General features: G+C 41.5%; 1 protein-coding gene across 2 annotated transcripts in view; it reads right to left on the bottom strand.

The window, feature by feature from the left end:
- The window catches only part of nrg3b (neuregulin 3b), a 211,395-nt gene that overhangs the window by 186,337 nt on the left and 2,417 nt on the right, over positions 1-22,641 (bottom strand). The window lies entirely within an intron of this gene.

The raw sequence follows: 22,641 nt of genomic DNA on the forward strand, positions 1-22,641 counted from the left end.
ATAAGCCTTAAACGCTTTAGAAACAACGGAAAAATGACATTTTCTTATTTGTCGCAGTATTTATCAAGTGATTTTTTTTTTTTTTAGCCACTATGAAAATAATACAGTGCGCAACTTATTTGTACAATTTCCACTATTTTAGCTATACTTTTTGCAAGAAGGCTTTCAATTCCGAGCCACTCTCCCCATCACTGATTACTAGTGTCCACCTTTCAGCACCGGACAGCTCCACTGAGCGGCACATCCCTCCATTTCCTACATGTGCTGCTTGTTTTCATTAGCTTGCGGGTGACTGGAGCGTATCCCGGCTGACTTTGGGGCGAGGACCCCGGACTGGTTGCCGGACAATCAGCCATTCACACAAACCTAATGTCTTCTTCTAAATAGCTCAAAAAAAAAAGAACAAATCACTCTCATTCATCCGAGTGAGCCTCTGACTCACTCAATGGAGATTGCGCCTCAACACTCACCGCTAAAATGATCTTCATTAGCTTTGTATGAGGCTCATTAGCTCCATTGTCACGCCAAAACGTTCAATAATGACATATGTCGGACCGAGGGTTTTGCTTTGCCATCACGCGTAATTGCCTGTGTGGGTTTAGTTTTTTTTCGAGATGAGGATGTGTAAGGTGGAGAGGGTTCGAGGGAGAGGAGGGGGTCATCACACAAGTACACTAACATTCTGTAGAGTCAATTTGTGGGACCAAATACGCGTCTGAATTTACTCTACAGAATTTACCGTGTACTAGGGATAGAACGATTATCGGCTGGTCCGATTATCGGCGCCGATTTTCAGCATTTTGACGAATATCAGCAATTTGAAGAATTGTACAGCCGATAACAGATCCATTTAAAACAGTGTTCGGGGAAAGAAAAAAAATCTGGTAATTAATCATTTACATTTTTATAGACGCTTCTGACCCTGCGAATACGCTGCATGTTATCTTTTTGTTTGAAATCAAAACTAAGATAAGTAACAAAAACATTTAATACCTCCGATATTTTGAATTTAAAAAAAAATAAAAAATTATTTACTGTAGCAAACAATAGGGAGCAATTTACTGCCCCTGGAAGATCCCTGAACTTTTTGTTAGATTTGTAATATTTTACAAAAGCTGTGATTATAAACCCTAAATGTTGTTCAATAAACATATGCTTAAAAATAAATAAATAAATAAATAAATAAGAGCTAGAGTTTGTATTTTTTTTCTATGTTTGATGCCAATATTTTCCTTTTTAGTAAAAATGAATATCGGCTCCAAATATTGGTTATCGGCGTCCTTGACTACTAATAATCGGTAACGGCCCTGAAAAAACGTATTGGTCTATCTCTACCGTGTACATTGTTTGGCTTGCGGAGGCAGGCCACCTCCGAGGAGATGAATTGTGGGGACGCATGTTGGACAGGGTGAGAGACGTACGTAGCGAGTCCGAGAAGGATGAACGGCGCGTAATGACATGTGAGATGTCTTCCTTTGGAATGCGCATTTGAGCGCTTTTGGTGGTGTGACATGCGGGGAGGGGGGGGGGGGGGGGTGGGTTAAGACGAGGCGGAAGCGGGGAAAGCTTATTCCACCAAGAAGCCTCGGGCAAAGTGCTAGCTGGAGAATCTTTAATCATATGCATCAAGTCAGCACCGGCAGTGTGGAAGCTCAAGGTGCTGACTACAGAGGAGAGGTGGCCTGAGCACCTGGGGGGGGGGGGGGGGGGGGGGGACGGTGGGGTGGGGGGGACGGGGGCTGAGTCCCCAAGCACAGCCTCCAGGTCTGACCTGGCACAAAGAGCGGGTTAACTCTGATTTCCCAACAGGGATGTCCACAAGAGAATGAGAATTTACTAACATTTAGCAACATTTAGTACAATCAAAGTGACATTAATTATGTAGGAATGGGGCGAGTATCCATATCAGGTATCGAGAGCTCATGGACAATGTCGATACCAGTTGCAGATACCAGTCACTGGCGCCCTCTTATTGCTGTTCTACCATCAGGCAGTTATTGGCTAACAAATGCCCATTAAGCTCTCGGTTTTGTTGCGGGTCAAATTGACCAGAAAACATTTTTGGGGAAAAACTTTTTCATTACTATTAAAAAAAAAAAATCCATTGCATTATGTGATTTTTTTTTTGTATGATTAAACAGAGTGGTTACATTTTAAAACAAGTGGCCAAACACCAAAAAAACATTGTTATATATTCTTTATATAGATGATCAAATCTGCTTTTAAAATGAAATATGAACAACTATCACCACTTTAACGGCGATTCTAAAAACAAACATGGCGCAGAGTGTGTCCTTTTTCAGGAGAGGACGCTAGGACGGAGGCGTCACCAGCACCCCAGGGAGCGAGCGGCAAGACAGATTAATGCAGGGGGGCTTTAATATTTCACATGAAAACGTATTACTGCTCTCTCTCTCTCGCTGCGACTCACAGAAGCGGGCCTCTCTCATCTCTCCGGCTTCAAGCATGAATGTGTTCTGCTGAAGGGGAAGATTTCCGCATCCCAAAGCTTCCCCGCCGCACTCTTTGTGACAACGAGTGGCGGATCAGCCACGGCAAAAAGAAGCGTACCAAAGTAGTCCGTTCGTCTGTCCCCCCTCCCGCCGCTCTAAAAGCTCCTGACCTTGCACCTGCCGGCTTCGGGCTCGGAGTCACCTTGAATGAGACGCGCCCCCTCTCGGGTTGCACCCCCTGCCCCCTTCCCCCTTCCCCTCTCTCCGCCCCTTGCCTGGCAAGCTGAAGAGACCTTATCGGCAGGACGCAATCCATTTATGATCACACGATCTGATCCGGCGTCGGGTTAGGGATTGGGGGCTGCTTCTAAGACTAAAGATTTACTATATCATATATTACAGCATGTACAGGTCTGCGGCGCGTCTACTGGCAAGTAAATCCACACTAAGAAGATTAGACGAGAGAATGCCTCTCCGGTGTGCCAGCAGGTCCACCCGCTCTCAACTTGCTAGGCTGCCTGTTAAATAGTCACCATTGTCACATAGACTCCTTTTTAGGTAGGAGCTATATACATGCATGCATATATATTAGGGATGTTCAATACTACTTTTGAGTATTCACCAATAACCCCCAAAAAAATTTAAAAATAAAAATGGGCAGACTCATTCACTACCAGCTATTTTCACTGAAGCAACCCCCTTCGCTCCCCAGGCAGTTTTTCTGGATTTTGACTGATTTTGCAAGGCCCACAGCACATTGTGTTCTATTGCTACAAAAACATGGAACCTACCAAAAAGAAAGATTGGAGTCTCTTCTTTCATCAGGAAAAAAAAAAAACTATATTTGTATCCGTTTCCATTTTGCAGCAATTAGCATTAGAATATAGCCAAGTTTCATCATTATTCACAAATCTGTTAGGAACTGTGGGGAAATCAGCTTGTTTGCAACATGGCCCTGGTTGAGCTTTCATACTCTGCTGCCACTACCATTGCTTCACCCGTTCTGAGGCTGCATTAAAGCCTTCTGTATGCTCTAGCATTAAAAATATATATATAATTTTTTTTTATAAATATGCGTTTGGGACACTTTAAAATAAAACATATTTATACGTTTTTGGGAGCAAACGAGTTAATTAGTCATGCTCTACGAATGAAGGGCAAACTGCAGGCAGATTGCAGCGATGCCGACTGCATCAGTCACAAGCTGAGCTGTGGGCCGTGACCTAAAGAACAAGATCAAGGATGCGAACAGGCCGGAATGGGTTACCTCGGCGGGACGTCCGGCCAGGCTCTCCCCCCCTTTACAGATCGGCTGAGAAGCCAAATTTTCGACCTTCAGGACATGGCGTAAGTCTGATGGAGAATTTTTGCTAGCCTAGCATCTGGCCCATGGGCAAATCCTTGCTGAAAACCGAAGCACTTGGTGAAGCTAAAAAGCAGGAGTGACCTCTCAGAAGTCTGAATAAGAAAGTCTGAGCGCCACTCCTCCCATAAAGGCCGCCGCCCCGCTTTGCTTTCCTGCCGACTCAGCACCGCTGCCACTAGAACTAAATCATCCGCTGCTCATAGTTTCTTAGGCGAGCATATGAATAATGTACCTATGTGACTACTTTCAATTCAAATTCCAAAATGAGTACGGCGATGATATTTTAATAAATATATACGTATTGTACCACCTGCTCTAAATTTAGCACTTGAATGCGGTGGCACCCATCTATCGGTTTTATCTAGGCCAGCAGATTCATACAGCTGGACACACCTACCCCCCCCCCCATAACTTCTTGCTTTGTCTCATTCACACACACACGCTCGACATGTGCACACGCGTGATATCCATCGCGCACGCACATGCCAGCTGTCGTGGATTAGCAAAGAACAAGAGCTTGCGCCTGCTCTCCGGGCTGCTTTCGATGGTCATGGCCTGGATGCGACCTAAAGCCAAGATTTATCTTCTTGTTATTCCAAACAGTTTAAGCATCAGCGGGTGAATGCGAACGGAAAGTAAATGCTCTTACTGGCAAATGTGCCGATGTTTGCATACAACACGTTTTGCTTAAATGCTCCCAACAAAAAGCACGGGGGATGCCGCAGTTGCGGGTCTTTTTTGGGGGGGGATTTGATCCGATTTAAACTTGATTTCTGGATCATCCATCTTGAATTTCCTCTATGCATTGATCCTGCTGACTCTTCAATCTCCCCGCCGCTGGATCTCGGTTTAATCTTCATTATTCCTCCTTAAAGCCACAGACGCTTTCTGGTGGTCATCTGGACCACCCAGCCCCCCCTCCGGCCACACACACACACACACACACACTAAGAGGACAAACGGATTGGAGTTCCATTAAAACGGACTAAAGGGTGCTAGTGTGGCAGCACAACAAATGGATGCCCTCAATCTATAACAGTTTAGCCAGTTCTAATACTGTGCTTAGATGATATCAAAGAACAAAAAAACAAGGAAAAGATATAAACTGGTTTAGTAAAATTACATATTACTCATTATAAAAAAAATTTTACATTACTCAACGGTATCCCTAGTCAGATTTTGACAAACTATATATATATATAAAATTTTTTAAAAAATACTCGGGGACAAACGTCTTTTACACCAATTGCTACTTTCCTATTATCCAGTGCTTTGGTTGCCATTTGGGTAATTACAGAAAAGGTACAAAATATGCTAAAAAGCTTTCATTAGGCGAATACTTTAGCTATATATATATATATATATATATATATATAGCAAACATTACCCACAAACTGAAAATGTAGCATAAATTGGCCTGACAAACTATATATATACAAAAAATTTTTTACTCTGGGACAAACGTCTTTTACACCAATTGCTACTTTCCTATTATCCAGTGCTTTGGTTGCCATTTGGGTAATTACAGAAAAGGTACAAAATATGCTAAAACGCTTTGATTAGGCGAATACTTTAGCTATATATATACATATATATATATATATATATACATATATATATATAGCAAACATTGCCCACAAACTGAAACTGTAGCATAAATTGGCCTGACAAACTATATATATAAAAAATAATAATTTGCTCGGGGACAAACGTCTTTTACACCAATTGCTACTTTCCTATTATCCAGTGCTTTGGTTGCCATTTGGGTAATTACAGAAAAGGCACAAAATATGCTAGAAAGCTTTGATTAGACGAATACTTTAGTATCAAACATTGCCCACAAACTGAAAATGTAGCATACATTGGCCTGACAAACTATATATATATACAAAAAAAAATGTACTCTGGGACAAACGTCTTTTACACCAATTGCTACTTTCCTATTATCCAGTGCTTTGCTTGCCATTTGGGTAATTACAGAAAAGGTACAAAATATCCTAAAAAGCTTTGATTAGGCGAATACTTTAACCAGCAATATATATATATATATATATATATATATATAGCAAACATTGCCCACAAACTGAAGATGTAGCATAAATTGGCCTCACACTCCCAAAGTGGAAGGTTTGAATATGACCGCGTGCTAAACACTCGACGTGTTGAGGTTTTGGAGGCACAGTGACAAGCGACCCTCACTGCGGCTCTCTCACAAACCGCCATAAAATATTCCATCATATCCTCGAGCATCCCCGACTCCAGCTGGGATCAAAGTGGAGACTTGATGACGGTGCAAGGAGCGCACATTAGTGCCTCCTACGGCTCTTTTTTTCCCCCCCCACGCATACGCTAAGCCCCTCATTCCCTTCCATTAATAGACGCCGTGAAAAATACATGATAGGCTTTGCTATTGCCATTTTGCTCGGCGAGCAGAGATACATAACCGGGGGGGACACATTGCGGTGGGCCTCTGGAAGAAGAGTGACGGTCAGACGCTCACAAAATGTTAATGGCGAGCATTAAAGGTGCCAAGTTTTCTGGAAATCTCAAGCTTGAAACTTTTAAGGCACGGCGAGACTTTCACATTTCACACTCCTAGTCAACAGGGGGCGATGTTTTGAATCTTACCCAACTGACAACGGATTCTTACTGTCCTATTTTTTTGTCATGTTTTCATCATAGCTTAGCATGTTTTGACAACTTTTTTTTTGTTTAGTTTTTTCCCGGAGAGCTCAGTATTGTTTATTCGGTAATTTTACCGATTTGACATGTCATCATCATTGCTCTTTTTTTTTTCTTTTTTTTTTTGACAACTTGTTTTAATTGAACCATATTACAGTGGTGCCTTGACCTACAAATTAATTTCATTCAGTGTTTGTTTCTGTTATTTTGTTATGACAAATTTCAGAGCAGCTCTGTACCATTGTCACATTCGGCAGCGCAATGTTCACAGTGTTTACGTAGCTGACGCGGCTAGCCTTATCTGGATCGACTGCACTGCGGCGAAGTGAACTTACTTCCTTGATGGATGACTACAAAGCCCTTCAAAAGGAACCAGCGGGCAACAATGTTTTGTTTACAATACACACAGATCGGAGATTCGTCCGGGTTGTTTTCCTCGCAAGGCTGCCTGTGACAGGGGCTTAATGGCTGTTGTTGGGGATGTCCTATCAATGATTCAATACGGCGCGCATCTGATGGTCGGGGAACTGACAGGAAGATTTCTATGGTAGGATGTTCAGGGAGAACTTTGGATATGTAATTCACCGTTGCAAATGTGAGGGATGCTCTCCCCTGCGCCTCAGCGGTGTAAAGACTTTCCCAGCAAACACGTACAGTTGGGGCCCATATGGGCACCGCTTGCTCTAGTTGGGCTTTGGCTGGGCATGGGCTTAGAGTGGGCTTCATTGTTGGGCCCCACTTGGGTAGTAGGTGGGCAGTAGATGGTGGGTAGAGTAGGAAAAATAGGGGACAGTAGTTACATGGAAATGAGATGAACCCCTTAAACTGGCAAAGAATCAAGTGTTCATGCCCACAATGGCACAATTTATTTTTTCCTTTTAAGTCTTCATTTAACTTTCTGATGTTGACGACTCCAAGACTGATTCACGTTTGTGTTGGCTTGTGCTGGACTTAAAACCACCAGAAAAATCCTCTTTATAGATGTTCTATTTGAGTACTTTTGCCACATCTGCGTCTCAGGAAGGTGATCTGACATTATGGTTTAAGCCACTTTCAAGGACAAACTCAATATTTTGATCCAGGAAGTGTAAGACTTTGAACACCAGCTCAGGTGTTTTCATACAAACTTGATTGACTGCCTATCGGTGATTGTTTTATATTTAACTAAGTGGCGGCACAGCTGGTTGCGCGCAGTAACACGACCCTCACGCCTGTTCAATCAACTCGCAACGGGTAATCATAGAAGCGGGAGCGGCGTGAGTCATAAAAACGCTAGCTACGATTAAATCAGAGGACACTATGATGTTCTGTGCTGGCTATTAGTCTGGGATTGTTTAAACAACGTTAAGCCAAAGTTCAACTAAACAAAAGTGTGTGAAAAATTTGGTGCAAAATCCTACTAAATCACTGTGAGATGGCTCTTATCCAGCAAATCATTTTCTTTTCTATATAGAACAGACCAAAAATAACTGCGGCTCCTCAGCCAGGATGCCCCCTCACTCTCTTCATCATCAAATATCATATTACATTATAAAATCACATGACCATAAAACGTAGCCTCCACACTGGAAACGGGATGTTATACGTCTTCCTCCTACACTCCGCCTCCAGGCTTTTCCCTGTAATGTATATTTCCCGACCAAATATTGAATCAAACAGAGGAGCTACTTGAAATGAAATGAAATGAAATGAAATGCCATTGCCGTCCGCCATCTGGTCCGATAACATTTGTGTGTTTATGTTAATCAGCGATCTCCAGCAACAAATCCACTGGACGGCGAGTCATGTAAGATGGCAGATTAGAGACGAATATGAAAGACCCTGTGGTGAGTGTGGAGTGAGCGCTACAGCAAAGGGCTTTTGTCTTGTTATCTTGGGGAGAGAGTTGACATTATCCCGGTGGATCAGGTTTTTACCATGCGTGGATTACCGCCACGAGGCAAGCCTTGTGCAAGCCGCCCAGAGAAAGTATCTCGAAAAGGACCCCTTCGCTCCTGTTCCTCGCCTCGATGTTCATCAAAGGTTAGCTTGAACTTTACGTGGGAAAAAGTCACTTCAGTAAAAAATAAACCACAAAGGTATCAAGAGGATTTCTATGAGCAATTGGGTGGACCGCTAACATTAGCTGCCGATGCTAGCTGGTGTTCTATTAGCTTGTGTTTTACAGTGGCTCACTATTCGCAAGCATTACTTTCCAATAAAAAGACTTGTTAGCGAGGCAGCTATCTAGCATGGCTATATTAGCTTGTTTCCACTTTTTCATTAAGGGGGAAGTAGCTCCTTGTTTTCTGAGAAATATCTACTTTAACTATGTAAACAATAGTTTTTTTTCTTTTTACATTTATTAATGTACGTACAGAGCACATTCAAAATGAAAACTCCCTTCAGAATAATAAGTTATACAACTGTCACTTATTTTTGCTCATGGTGGGGTAACATTTGTGCTAATAGCATGTTAGCATGTCTAGGGTGTTTGCCCATTGTATGTTAGCATTAAGCTAGCTATTCTCTTTGGTTTTGTTTGTCAGTTTTACAGTGAACTTTAACTAGGCGTGCCAAACAACTTGAATCGCATTTTGCCTTTGAACTTTGAAAGCAAGAAAGTGAGAGCTAGCAAGTACTAAAAAAAGTCTACTACTAAAAAGTTAAAGTGTTTTTTCCCCCCCCCAATCACAGGGGATAGATACTATTATATAAGAAAGTTTGTATGTGGTCTCTATATAGCAGGTTTTCACATACTATATAGGCAATTGTAAACGTAATTAGGGGTACACTCTGAAAGATATTATAACATTTTTAATACCTAATTTCATATCTCAACTATTGTTACACATTATGAACATTTTAATTCTTCATATTAACCTATAAGACATATTTTGTGTCCTGTGCAGAGCAGATGGTGTTGATTTCGGTATAATATGACCTTAAACTGGGTCATATTATTTAGTCTAAAAAAAGTTCCTTCTCAGCGCTTTGTGCGAAAACACATTTCGGTCTTGAAAACAAAATTTGCTTTGAAATAACACACACACACACACACACTCTTTCACTTTCTTCATCAGTCACGGCCACCGTAAATTTGGTTCAACTTGTTTGTGAGATTTTGCTATGGGAAAATCCTTCAACTATATAACACATTCTGTCTCAAAAACATCCACCTGACCTTGTTTTCATCTGCTCACGGAAAAGTACCAGAGAGTATGTTTAGTCTACAAATGAAAAGGAGGAGGTCTTTTTAACTATAAGAAGCTATTGTACACGTAGAAGAACACATTTGACGCTCTGAAATCCCACGTTCTTTAAGTGATGAAATCGGAAGCTGTTATCTGTCTCCAGAGATCTCTGATTGATTAAAAATCATTTTTGCAAAGGTGTATTTTTCTTGCATCAAACCTATCCTCATTTTTGGAACACGCAAAGAGGACAAAATTCCTTTAAATTCCTTCAACTCTTAAAAGAGATGTACTGTAATGCAGAAGAGAAGCTCTTAAAATAGAGAGAGGGATGGTTGTAAAAAAAAAAGAATCTGAATCAGAATCACCAATCAAAAGGGACAAACTACTAAGAATAGTGGCACGTAGCACAAAAAAAAAAGTAACCTTCATTTCCACATCTCCGCCAGGGCACAATGGCACACTTCCCGTCAGCGGAGGTGGCAGCAGACGGCACATTGCAATGAATCAATCAGACGGCGGCGGCGGCCTCCGCAATCCGCACGTTCCCCCCGCAGGCTCGTCATGTACCCAGATGCTACGTGCGAACCCGGACGAGCCACCAATTGCGTTCCACATGCTGCGCCGTATCCCCGGCGAGACGCTCTGACATCAATGACTTTCCGTAAGGTTGACCAAAAAAAAAAAGAGAGGATCTATTTGTGGCCAGCTAGCAAGTTTGTCTTACAGGTCTGAGGTTTGAGGTTCGAGCCTTTCTGTGTGGAGTGAAATTGCACATTCTTCCTTTGTGTTTTATTTATAGCACCGTCATGTATGTTAGCTTCATTGTAAACTCTAAATTGTTCATTGCACTGTCCATTTTTGTACCATATCCGTCTGTCTGTTAGCAACCGTAGCTGATGGGGCCCTTGCAGTAGTAGTAGTAGCAGTGATGGTAATAATAATAATAATAATAATATACACATACATTTTTGTACTTTCACAAAAAAAGTTATTTTAATTAAATTTCTAAAATAAGTTAAACGGGGTTGACATGGCAATTACATGTTAAATTGTATTTATTAAATTACTATTATGAGACCCCACACCAAATGAGAAGAGATTTTTTTTGCACACAAAAAAAGCCCCCACATCCCTTCAGCCGTCTCCCCATTTCCCTCCCCCTGTGTTATTACAAGCTGATAACACAAGCAGCTCGCCCCACTGGGCCCCCTGATTTAATATGGGGGCTCTAAGAGTCTCAGATCATATTTAATGGTGTGTAATTCAGCCGCGTGCACTACTTTATTTCGGCGGTCTACCCCATGTGATACAAGCCAGTGGCCGAATCCGTCTGTGCACACGAATGAATGAATAAGTCAACAATTTCATGAGTAACTGAATTATTGAGAGAGGATTTGTGCTTAACAAGCAGGCCAATATGGAGGCAAACGGTTCCTAAAAAGCATCGAAAGTGCACATCAAAAACAGCGTCAAGTAGCCAACACTCGCAGTGGGGTCATGTGAGCGGCTATTTAATTCCCATATCCCCTATGTTGTGATAGTATAGGATATATAATATTTGAGTTGGTGTAGAAGATTTCAATCCCACACAGAGATCCCAGAACAGTCTTAATGTGAGGAAACGGTGCCAATCAATAGATCAACTCCGTTTCTTGACGTCCTTAGGCACACACAGCTTTTCGCTAAAAACACTTTGTTGGGCTATTTGAGGAGAAAAATCTTAAAGTGGCATCGGAAATTTTAGCCGACCATGTACCCTAACATCCCACAGCGTGTTCTGGCCATTAGGGCCCCCCGTGCATGGGACTTCTCCCGCGCTTTACAAATGGGACACACCATCAATTATTCATGCTTCCTGCAGCGCACGTTCCACGTTTCCCTTTCTGTACATTAATATTTAAAGCTCCAGCGCGACCACCGCGGCCGTGTACTTCACGCGACTCCTCGCCGAATCCCAGCGTGCTTTTGTCACTTCCCAGTAGGACCGTTTGTCTACACGACGCACCGTAATTTGTAGCCGCGGTGTGTACTTTAACACCAACACTCGAAGACTTAAGTTATATTTACTCTGTAGAATAAAAGTGAAGAAATACAGAGGGGGGTAAAGAAGGGGACAAATTCTCGAGGTAGGACCCCCTCGAGTGTACACTGAATACTTTAGTTGCTAAGGTTAATATGAGGGTCATTGCCGGGGTTAAGGTCAGCCAATTCAACTGCAGGAGTTCTCGGTACACAACAAGAGATCAACTTTCTCATTTGTACGGGAGGGCTTGGCGCATTACCAGTCAAGTGCCGCAGTGTCGGATGCGACCATGACAGATTATCGAACCGCCCACAGGATGTATACTGGAGGCAGTAGGTGCTCGTGTTTATCCGTTAAGGAAATGCTTTTCTGTTCATAGATAAGCATCAACTGTTTTCAGAACTCTTGGACTTGGCCTTGACTTTTATGTGAAGAGATAGTCTTGAAAATCACCATCAGAACTTGTGTATGTACATTTTTGTCAATAAAAGCCTCAAAACATTGCTTAATTTAAAGTATTACTGAAGGAAAAGAATTTAGTGATTCCAGTAACGTACTGCCGACCGAGCCAATTCCTTATCGATGTTTGGACTTTTTCGCCAACAAGTCCTCCAATTAAAACGACCACATAGGTTGTACCACCAAAACATGACCACTCAGAGAGTATTCCACGACAGCTCCCCCAATGGTGACATGAGGAACACCACGCTGGCGTGTCCCCAGCAGAGGGACACTCTCTGGATGGTTGATTGGTGGTTGGTAGGGGTTTAGGTTTCGGTCAGTTTGTCATTTTCAATTATATACATGGTCGATCGGGGTTGTGTAAATCCAAAAACATAACGATTGGTCGTAATTTGAGGCATGTAAAAAAAAAAAAAACGACGTCTGTGGTCATTTTCAATTGGAGGACAGTCTAAAAAAAAAATTGACTAATATACACAATGACACAGTTCTGCTAACATTTGCGAATATTTACAGCGTGCCTTCCGCATTTAACTTGTCATCTATTGCCTCCAGCATGCTTCCATACTTGAGGATGCAGACAGAATGCTCTTGAGGCTGATAGCTGGTTGGAGATTGGCTTACAATGAATTTATTTGTCATGCATATCAATGCATCTCCATTCCCTTTCAGGACATGAGCTTTTTCCCCCCCCCCCAATCCACGGTTCCATTAAGGTTTTCTATTCAGATGTCAAGGTCAGACCACAATTGCCTCCAAGGTAGCCCATAATCATACTAGGAATCCTCATTTCTTGCCCCGTGGTCCATACTGACCAAACCCCTTAGTAATCTTGATTCCTCATCTTTTTTTTTTTTCTTTTTCTTTTTTTTCAGGAAAGCTCAGTATTGTTCATTCGATTTGACGTCATCATTGCTCTCCTTTGAGAAAAAATAGTTTATTTTGGGTAAAACTTTCATAGAGAAATAGGAAGATTGTTCCAGCGCTCCAAGTCACTATAAATGTTATCCAGAAGTGGAGAAAAGTTTAAATGAATTAAATCAGTTAATTTAGGTGAGATTTTTATGCCTAAGTATTTTAAATTACCTATCGGAAATGAGTAGTGTGGGTCCTGGCTTGCAGGGTTCCATGAATTTTCTGTAATAGGTAGAAGTGTTGATTTTGTCCAGTTAATAGAATAATCTGATAACTGTGAGAATTTAGTTATTAAGTTATTAAGGCTCAATAAATATTGCAAATAATAAAGGGGATAGTGGGCATCCCTGTCTTGTGCCTCTCTGTAAAGTAAAGCTCTGAGATATAATCCCGTTAGTAGTAACTGTAGCTTTAGGAGAATCATATAATACTGATACCCAGTGGATAAATGATTTCCCAAAGCCAAATTTATTTAAAACAGCAAAGAGGAAGGACCAGTTAACTTTGTCGAAAGCTTTTTCTGCATCCAATGATATAATAACTGCCTTTTTATCATGCCGCTGTGACATGCTAATAAGGTTAAAGAGTCTCCTAATATTATTAGTAGAGTGACGATCTTTAATAAAGCCTGTTTGGTCGCTATGAATGATTGTCGAGATTACTGTTTCTAGTCTAGATGTGAAAGCCTTAGTGATAATTTTAATATCAGTGTTAATTAGTGAAATCGGACGGTAACTTGATGGAAGGGTGGGGTATTTTTCTGGCTTTAATAAAAGTTTAATTGCTGCTGTATTCATGTGTGGGCGTATATAACCATTAGTTTTGATTTCTGTTACTACTCTTAAGAATAGTGGAGCAAGCATTAACCAGAAGTGCTTAAAAAATATAGCCGGGTAACCATCCGGGCCAGGTGCTTTGCCATTCGGCATACTATCTAGAGCACTGTACAACTCGTTTATATTAAGTGGCGCATCTAACATGTCTTTATATTCAGTAGTTAACTGAGGTATATTTAAGCTACTGAGGAATGCCTCGATATGCTCAGGGTTAGGCTTATTAGTTTCTGAGTTTTATCAGCAATAGAGTTATTTGTAAGAAAATAATCGATTCTTGAAAAAGACCTGTGCACAGTGGAAAAGAAGGTAAATTCCTTCTTATTTGGATTTTTAAGTCTCCAGCTGTTGACGAGGCCAAAATCATCCATATATTCCCCTATTACTTTAGTAGATTGTAATCGCCTTATACATGTTGTATTATTAGAACGGTCAATTAATGGATTTAAGACTGTGTTAAAGTCTCCTCCAATAATAATAGTAGAGTTCGCTGCTAAATCAAACAGCTGAGAGAAAAATTCATGGAAAAAGGCCGGATCATCATTATTAGGGGCATATAAATTACCAAGTGTATATATTTTATTAAATATAGTCACCTGAATAATAATGTATCGGCCCTCTGGGTCTGTTATTGTATTATTTAGAGTAAAGAGTAAATTCTTATGTATGAGTATACAGACTCCTCTTTGTCGACTGTTATAAGGGGCAGAGTACGCTTGGCTAAAATTCTTATCAATAAGTAATTTTTCTTCAGATTTTTGTAGGTGGGTTTCTTGTAGGAGGCAAATATCTGCTTTTAATTTTAAGAGATAGTCTAAAGTTTTTATTCTTTTTGCTTGTGAGCGAGCGCCACAAACATTACAGGAAACCAGAACTAATTTATGCATACAAACAATATGGACTCAGTCCTGTGTATATATCTGCACAGGCCATTTGTCAATATTGGCATGTTATAGGATAGAATCAAAGTGGTTACGTGGTTTATGTAATTTGTGTAAAATATGAGGTGACGTGTAAGTAAATATAACAGTGAAAAAAACGGGTAGGGAGGTGAAAGTGAAGGAAGTTAGCGGGGGCTTAAACATAAAAATACACCAGTAACTGGTAACCTAAGCGAGATTGTTTGTTTAAATATACTTTAGATATAGTTATGTATATAATAATATAGCCTAAACATGAGTATTCACATTTTAGGTTTTATAACCACATATACAGTATATGTATACATCTAATAGATTCCTCATCTAACAAAGACAGTTTGGACAATCACATGCTTCCAACTGTTTGGTTTTTCACCCCATCGCACAAAGCCTGGTCCATAAACCTACTGTTTTACAGACTGATCAATGAAAGCTCTCATAAACCTCAAACGGAGACCAACCACATTTTTCTTCACGTTCAATTCCCTTCTACCACCACCCCTGTATGGATCAGACACCACCATAAACTGGACACTCTAGACCGGCCCCAGCTTGATCACGCCATCGGGATTCTCAGCCACTAGTTCGAGGCAGCTACTTGAAAAGTCACCTCACTAACACCTACTTCCTCGGGGCTCGGAGATGAAGGTCACACCGACTGAAACCTCCCCATTGTGATAGCAGATGAACAGTTCCTTACGAAACACAGTGTTCTCTCCCCACTCAATGGTTCTAGACTATAATACGCAGACAAGCCGATTTACATATCCGGCTCATTCAGTTATTTGTCAGATGCGTCATGCTGACACTGGAAGCAGAATAGAAGTGAACCTTGCGATACCTGGAGGGCAATCTGCATAAATAAAAAGAAAGCGATCATAACAGAGCCGGTAGACCGTTGGTCCGAGAAAAGCCGTGATATCTTTATACTTCTTTCCTTTACAGCTGGATCTTTATTGCCGTCATTGTTTTTGACAGTCAACTGCCCCCATTAACTTCATTTCCAGACCATCTCTGCATTCCAAAACGCAATCTTGTTTGTCTCTTTAAGCTGCGCTCTCATTACTCCGGGGCCTGCCGCCTCGCCTCCCCGCCCTCCTCCTTTCTACTTTATTGATTTGCTGAGAGTCAGTGGGCCGTGCTCGGCACTTGCAACGGAAAGGGCACTGGGATCAATTTCCACAAAATTCCACATATTCGCTCGGCCTGTCAGTCCGGGATAATTTGTCTGCAGGCTTGCCCCGTAGAATACACTGATGTATTCTGCTTTGTAATTGGTGCCCATCAGTGTCAAGTGTCTCCGCTAGCTAAGATGTCCAAGGCCAACAGAGCGGACTCTTGTGCCATATTCATTAATTTGCAAGAGGCGGAATCTATGCTCGCATATTTTAAGCATGTGATGTTATGCAAATACTTTGAGGATATTTCTTTTTTTTTTAAACATGTTGATAATTGGGAAGCCAAAGACCTCCAAGTTGGCACGCAAGTGTCAAAAGATTTAACAGCACTGTGTAGCATGTCCAAAGGCATTGTTTCTTTTGCGGCGCCGCCTCCGAGTTGTACTCGGGTATGAGTAATTCCTGTTGCATTGTCTCCACATATTTACACTTTGCTGATGCTGATATAATCCCCTATTAGATAATCAAGCTTCAACGTTCGAGCAGCTTGAGCCACACTTTTGGAGGCTTAGAAGATCACTTTGTAACTACAAAGGGAGCAGCTCTCGATCTAATAGAAGGAAGTGAAGGCAGGGCTTAAATTTCCTTAGTAACTAAACCCAATGCAATAAAATAAAATAAAAAAGTAGTGCCAAAGTACCTTCCCTGTGAGCGACAGGGATACATTCAAAGGCGCACAGGAGCGAAGAAGCATCCCAGCAAACTGTCCCAGAGGGATAAAGGCAGGGTTGGGGGATGCTGTTACGGGACCTCAGAGGCACCCTGGCAAATCTGAGCCTGACCTCCAGGGAGAGCCAGAGAGAGAGAGAGAGAGATGAGCGGCAAACTGGATTTCTATCTTTGTTTTTAATCCCCCTTACATGTCCCACTGGTTCCAGGACTTTGCGTGAGGATTTATGTATAGTCAGGGACACACAAAAATGAAAAATCAAGGGCTTGTGTGTTTGGCTTGTGTTCTTTTTTTTTTTTTTTTACAGCAACCTGGTGCCTGTGTCCCTCTCACCATTCTTTTATTCCAATCCAGGCGACTGCAATAACAATAGCTGACTTTTGACTTGTGATGGTAGCGTGATTTGAGCCGCTCAGTCAGACTCAAATATAATTTTGTTACCTATTCAGATCGCTCGCTCACTCTGGCGTCAGCTTATTGTTAATGCGCCCGATCCAATCAGCGCCATTCGGGACTCTGTCTGCTTGATGTCATTTTCAGGACAGAGGGGAATTTGCGGGGGCAAATGGCTTACGGAGGCCAACACTGCGCTCATGAAGCTGATCAAAGTCTTTATGTGGAATGATGTTACTGCAAACTGTATAGAACTATACCCCAGCGGCATTCAACTTTAAAACATTACCACCAATTCATTCACTCCCAGCCATTTTCACTGAAGCAACCCCCCTTCGCTCCTGGCTGTTTTACTGGATTTTGACTGATTTTGCAAGGCCCACAGAATATTGTGTTCTATTGCTATAAAAAAAAAACATGGAACCTACCAAAATAAATATTTGAGTGTCTTCTTTCATTTGGGAAAAAAATATATATTTGTATCTGTTTCCGTTTTGCAGCAATTAGCATTACAATATATTTCATCATTATTCACAAACCTGTTGAAAACACTGGGAAAAAGAGCTTGTTACAACATGGCCCTGGCTGATCTCTTATACTCTGCTGCAGCCCGCCGGCTGTTTTTTGTAACAAGTACCATTGCGTTAGGCGACCTCTTCACGTAAGTTGCATCTAAGCCTTCTGTATGTTTTTCCATATAAAATTATTTTTAAAAATGTATAAATCTGTTTTTGGGAAGGACAAAGTATTAAAATACGTAATTACAATTTTTGGGGGTTTGAATGAGTAAAGATGGGTATCAAAATAACCTATAGCTTCCGACAAATAAGCCCCAAATTATTTATATAGATAACAGGGATGTGATTTGACCAAAGTGAAATTATCTGAAAATTTAGCCGGGGGTCTGGGGGCCGCTGGCACCCAGCTAGGTCCAGGGTAGTGCCCTGGTGGGGGGACATTCGCCCCCCGGAGCTCATGGGTTTTCCGTGTTTTTAAGTACTTTCAATGCACTCACATGACAAAGAAATAGACAAAACAACAGCATAAATTTTCAATGTATATTGAACTATCCCATATAAAATGGCAGTTTTAGTCAACTCAAAATCAGTCACATTCAAAAACATTGGACTGCCTTTGCTTTTAAAAACTATCACTGAGAATATCATCATATCTAACTAATGTGATTACTAAGTTAACACATAAATAATGTTGAAGAGTTCAAATTTCATGAACAAATAATTGTATCATGACCAAATGAAAAGTAACTCATATTAGAGCATACCACAAATGTCTTTGTTATAGCAGAAGATGTTATCTGTCGGAGTCATGTGCATACACAATCAACTACTACTAAAAAATAAAAATAAAAATAAAAAATCGGATTTTTTTTTTTGGGGGGGGAGATAAAAAAAAGCGGCATTCCGCGAATTAGCGGAAAAATCACATCCCTGAGATAAATATTCTGTTTAAGTGAAGCATATAATTTAACCATTGCAAACCCATGTTTCAAGCCAATAGAAGATTTGGCTTTGAAGATAATGACTGACTTGAGGAAGCATCCATGGACCCGATGAAAGGGCAACGTCAACAAACACGAGGATGCCGTGTGGCATCGTAGTCAGTGATTAGAACAAAGTGGGCATGGGCCAACACGCCTCCTCCCCCGATTGTTTCTCCTGACTCGCGCTCCTCAAGCAGAGCTTCAGGCTGCTTGTCCCCCCCCCCCCCCCCCGCCTCAGAGCCAATAAGGGTGGCAACAAGAGACTTGAGTGTGTGGCATGTAATAAGCTCAATAGCAGACACACACACACAAAAAACAGATGATGGAGTATTTGTACACGCACTCGCACATTCCCATGCTGGTCTATGCTCACAAGTGTGCCAGTTTCGCCATACGCTCATGACAGCAAGAATAAAAGGGGAAGCACAAAAAGATAAAATAACGGAGGAGGAGATTATGACAGAATAAGTGGTGGAAAATGACATCACTATTGGACTGTCATTTATTCAGAGCTTTTGCATTGGATTTGGCAGAATCTGATAATAAGCCTAAGTGCACCTTAACAATATAGCAGATCAATTGGCTGCGGCTATAGGAGGGGAAAAAAAAAAAAAAAAAACACCCGGAGCCGTGCTTTGCACAGCGTTTCATCACCAGCGCAGAAGCTTTTATTCTGTTGTGTTATTACATTTTAAACACAGCGCGTTGCACATAACTACAAGATATTTTAGCCAGCTAATACAACCACGCTTTTAAAGGAGGCTGATTTATCAAAGAAATTAGGAGGTTAGCATCTGGAAAGGATAGAATAGGTAGACTTTTTTTTAAGAATAAAAGAAACTGTAGCAAATACTTCACTGCAAAGGTTATTCAAGGGGAAATGCTTCCGTGCTTAAACTAATCATTTAACAAGTCCACCTGGCATCAATTTTTACATCGTTTCAAATTGTACATTGTAAAGGTGAATGAGAAATCCAAAAAAAAAAAAATCGATGGATAATCAATCCTAAAAAGATTACTTTGTGGCAGCCCTCAAGTCAAGTTCAAGTCAGGAAACGAATTTGAACGAACTTATTAAACCCGATTCCTGCAGCCGAGCTCTATTTGTTCACAGAACGATTAGCCACTAGTCGTCATCATTCATGCTAGGCATCTCGGGCCATGCGCATCGACGGCATTAGAGAGTAACCCCTCAGCTAAAGAGATTAACTCTAAACACGCCCACTTTGTGGCACATATTGAACCGCGGTGCCTCCAATGGGGAAAATATCATTATGGGTAATGTATCATACACCGCTGCTCTGACATGGCGGACATGCCCTGCAAAACAAGCCATTGCTGCTTCAATACAGTCATTCTCGCCAACTATATGTTGCAAATGCAACCGGCGGGATTGTTTTTGCTACGGTTGGGTCACAAGGCCAGCAGACGGATGTCAATAGTGTTTGGAAGGTTTGATGGCTTTGCAATCATGAGTGAAAAGTGCACAAAAGGCAGCTTCACAATGTTTGTTCAAGCCTTTAGTGGTAATCGTATTGTGTGCACTGATCTCACACAAAGTCCCTTCCGGTCTTACATGTAATGTGTGAGACATATTAACAGTCAAGCTGCATTAAGGGCAAATGTGTCTCTTATTTGGGTGCATCTGATACAAAGTGTACGGGATTGATATGCATGAATCCCCTTTTTTGAACCACTACCACCAAATGACGTGTTGTTGCCTCGTACAATTAGACAAGTAAGTCTCTTCATTTGTGCTCTGCGATTGCCTGGCGACCATTCCAGGGTGTATCCCGCCCGCTCCTTGCCCAAAGTCACCTGGGAGAGGCTCCAGTTGCCTTGAAACCCGAATGAGGATACAGTAAGTGGTATAAGAAAAGAGATGGCCGGCAGGATGGCAATCAATTAGCCTACCTAAGTTGTTGGTGGTCCACCATTTTGGTCTGTTTTCTTAATCTAATTCAATTTGATATATAAAGCAGGGATCTTGATTGACTGTTAAGAATACAGTCAATTATGTGGACAATTGATTGTTGCAGCGCCTGAGGTAACATTGAGTGTACTGTTTGGAAGCAGTCAGAAGAGTACTTCATTGTCTTAAAAAAAATAGACCAGTATGAAGGGAAAGAGGGAGTAGGGAAGAAATGAAGGAAGTTATGAAGCAAGGAAGGAAGAAAGTAAGTAAGTTAGGAAGTAAGGAAAGAAATTGGAAAGGAACCAAGGCAGTTATGAAGCTAGGAAGGAACGAAGTAAGGAAGGGTGTTAGGAAGGAAACAAGAAAGGAAGGAAGTTACGAAGGAAAGGAGGGAGTTAAGAAGGAACAAAGTTAGGAAGGAAGGGAGGGAGGGGGAAGAAAGGAAGTTAGGAAATTACAAAGGAAGGAAGGAAGGAAAGGAGGAAGTTAAGAAGGAACAAAGTTAGGATGGAAGGAAGGGAGGAAGAAAGGAAGGAAGGAAAGGATGAAGTTAAGAAGAAACAAAGTTAGGACGGAAGGAAGGGAGGAAGAAAGGAAGTTAGGAAATTACAAAGGAAGGAAGGAAAGGATGAAGTTAAGAAGGAACAAAGTTAGGAAGGAAGGGAGGAAGAAAGGAAGGAAGGAAGGAAAGGATTAAGTTAAGAAGGAACAAAGTTAGGACGGAAGGAAGGGAGGAAGAAAGGAAGTTTGCAAATTGGAATGAAGGAAGGGGTTAGGCATTCAACCCATTAATAAAATAAGACCGCGTAGGTAAACAGAAACATGGAACATGAAAAAAAAAGCAGCCAGGTCAACAATTTGCTGAAACCTGAGAGGGGGGAAACATCAGAATGAGTGTATCACTATGGTTACATCTTCATCCAATCTGCACCTTGCATACACCAGAGTGAAATTAATAATAGGGAAGCTGTCTGTCTTTGCATAGTGCTTAATATGCAAAAATCTGCAGCCCCCTCACTTTGAAATTTCCTATTCCCCCTCCAGCCTTTCCATCACTAAGTTCCCTGCATCTGCCATCACTTCGCTCCGTCTCCTGATCTCTCTCTCCTTGTCTTTGCTATTTCTCTCTCACCTCTTTTGTCCTTGTTTTCTTCATTTCCTTCTTCCCACTCATCAACCTTAATCTCATCCATACATCCATTTCGTCCCCCTTTCTCAACAATTGTCTTCCTACCCCAAGACATCCTCAGCCTCTCGTCAAATAGGATGTTACGACAGTACATCCGAGTCCTCCAATCAGGAGGCGAGAGCTCACCTTTCGCCCCTCCTAACCCTCACTTGTTATCTGAATCCACAATAAACCGGCCACCCGCAATTGCTGAACACGTCCCAAAGCTCCTGACAAAATCGGTTCTTACCAGAGAGGAAAGAAAAGCTTCCGGAGGTAAGATGTTTATCGGATTAATGCTTAAGTGATAGATAAAGACTAGAGGGGTGAAAAAACAGTGAATATCCCCTGATATCAATTAGGACTAATGAATACAATTAATGTTCATCTGTCCAGTATCCACTTCCCAGGAGGTTAATAAAAGCAATGATTTACATTTTCAAACCATGAGTCATATTTAATCCAGTTCTCTCCTGTGATCATTAGTAGTGTTCCATTATTAGCCCACTACCGTTAAGGCCCAGTATCGTCTGAAGCAACCACTCAGAATTGGAGGTAATCGGAGATAGCAATGACTGATAAGTCGCAGCGACTTGGCAGACCAAAAATATTGCTTGTTCTCTCACACAGAAGTTGCTGCCACACTCTGATGTCAAAGTGACGTCTCCAGCAGGTCTCGGACATATCACAGAGACCTCACACAGACGTCTCTACAGTCGGAAACAGAATTAGTCTACGCGACGTCTCTGAAAACTGCTGGAGACTCTACAAAGTCTCCAAGAGGTCTAATAGAAAAATGGTGCAGAGGCCTCGTGCAGACGTTTCCACATTAGTGGACAGAATTAGTCTCCACGATGTCTCTGAAACCTGCTGGAGACTTGAAAACATCTAAGAGGTCTCTGAGGAAAAATGGCTCAAAGGCCTTGTGCAGATGTCTCCAAAGTCACGACAGAATTAGACTCTGTGACATCTCTGTAACTTGCGAG

This window comes from Vanacampus margaritifer, chromosome 18 (genome assembly GCF_051991255.1).
Source record: "Vanacampus margaritifer isolate UIUO_Vmar chromosome 18, RoL_Vmar_1.0, whole genome shotgun sequence".
NCBI classification, from domain to species: domain Eukaryota; kingdom Metazoa; phylum Chordata; class Actinopteri; order Syngnathiformes; family Syngnathidae; genus Vanacampus; species Vanacampus margaritifer.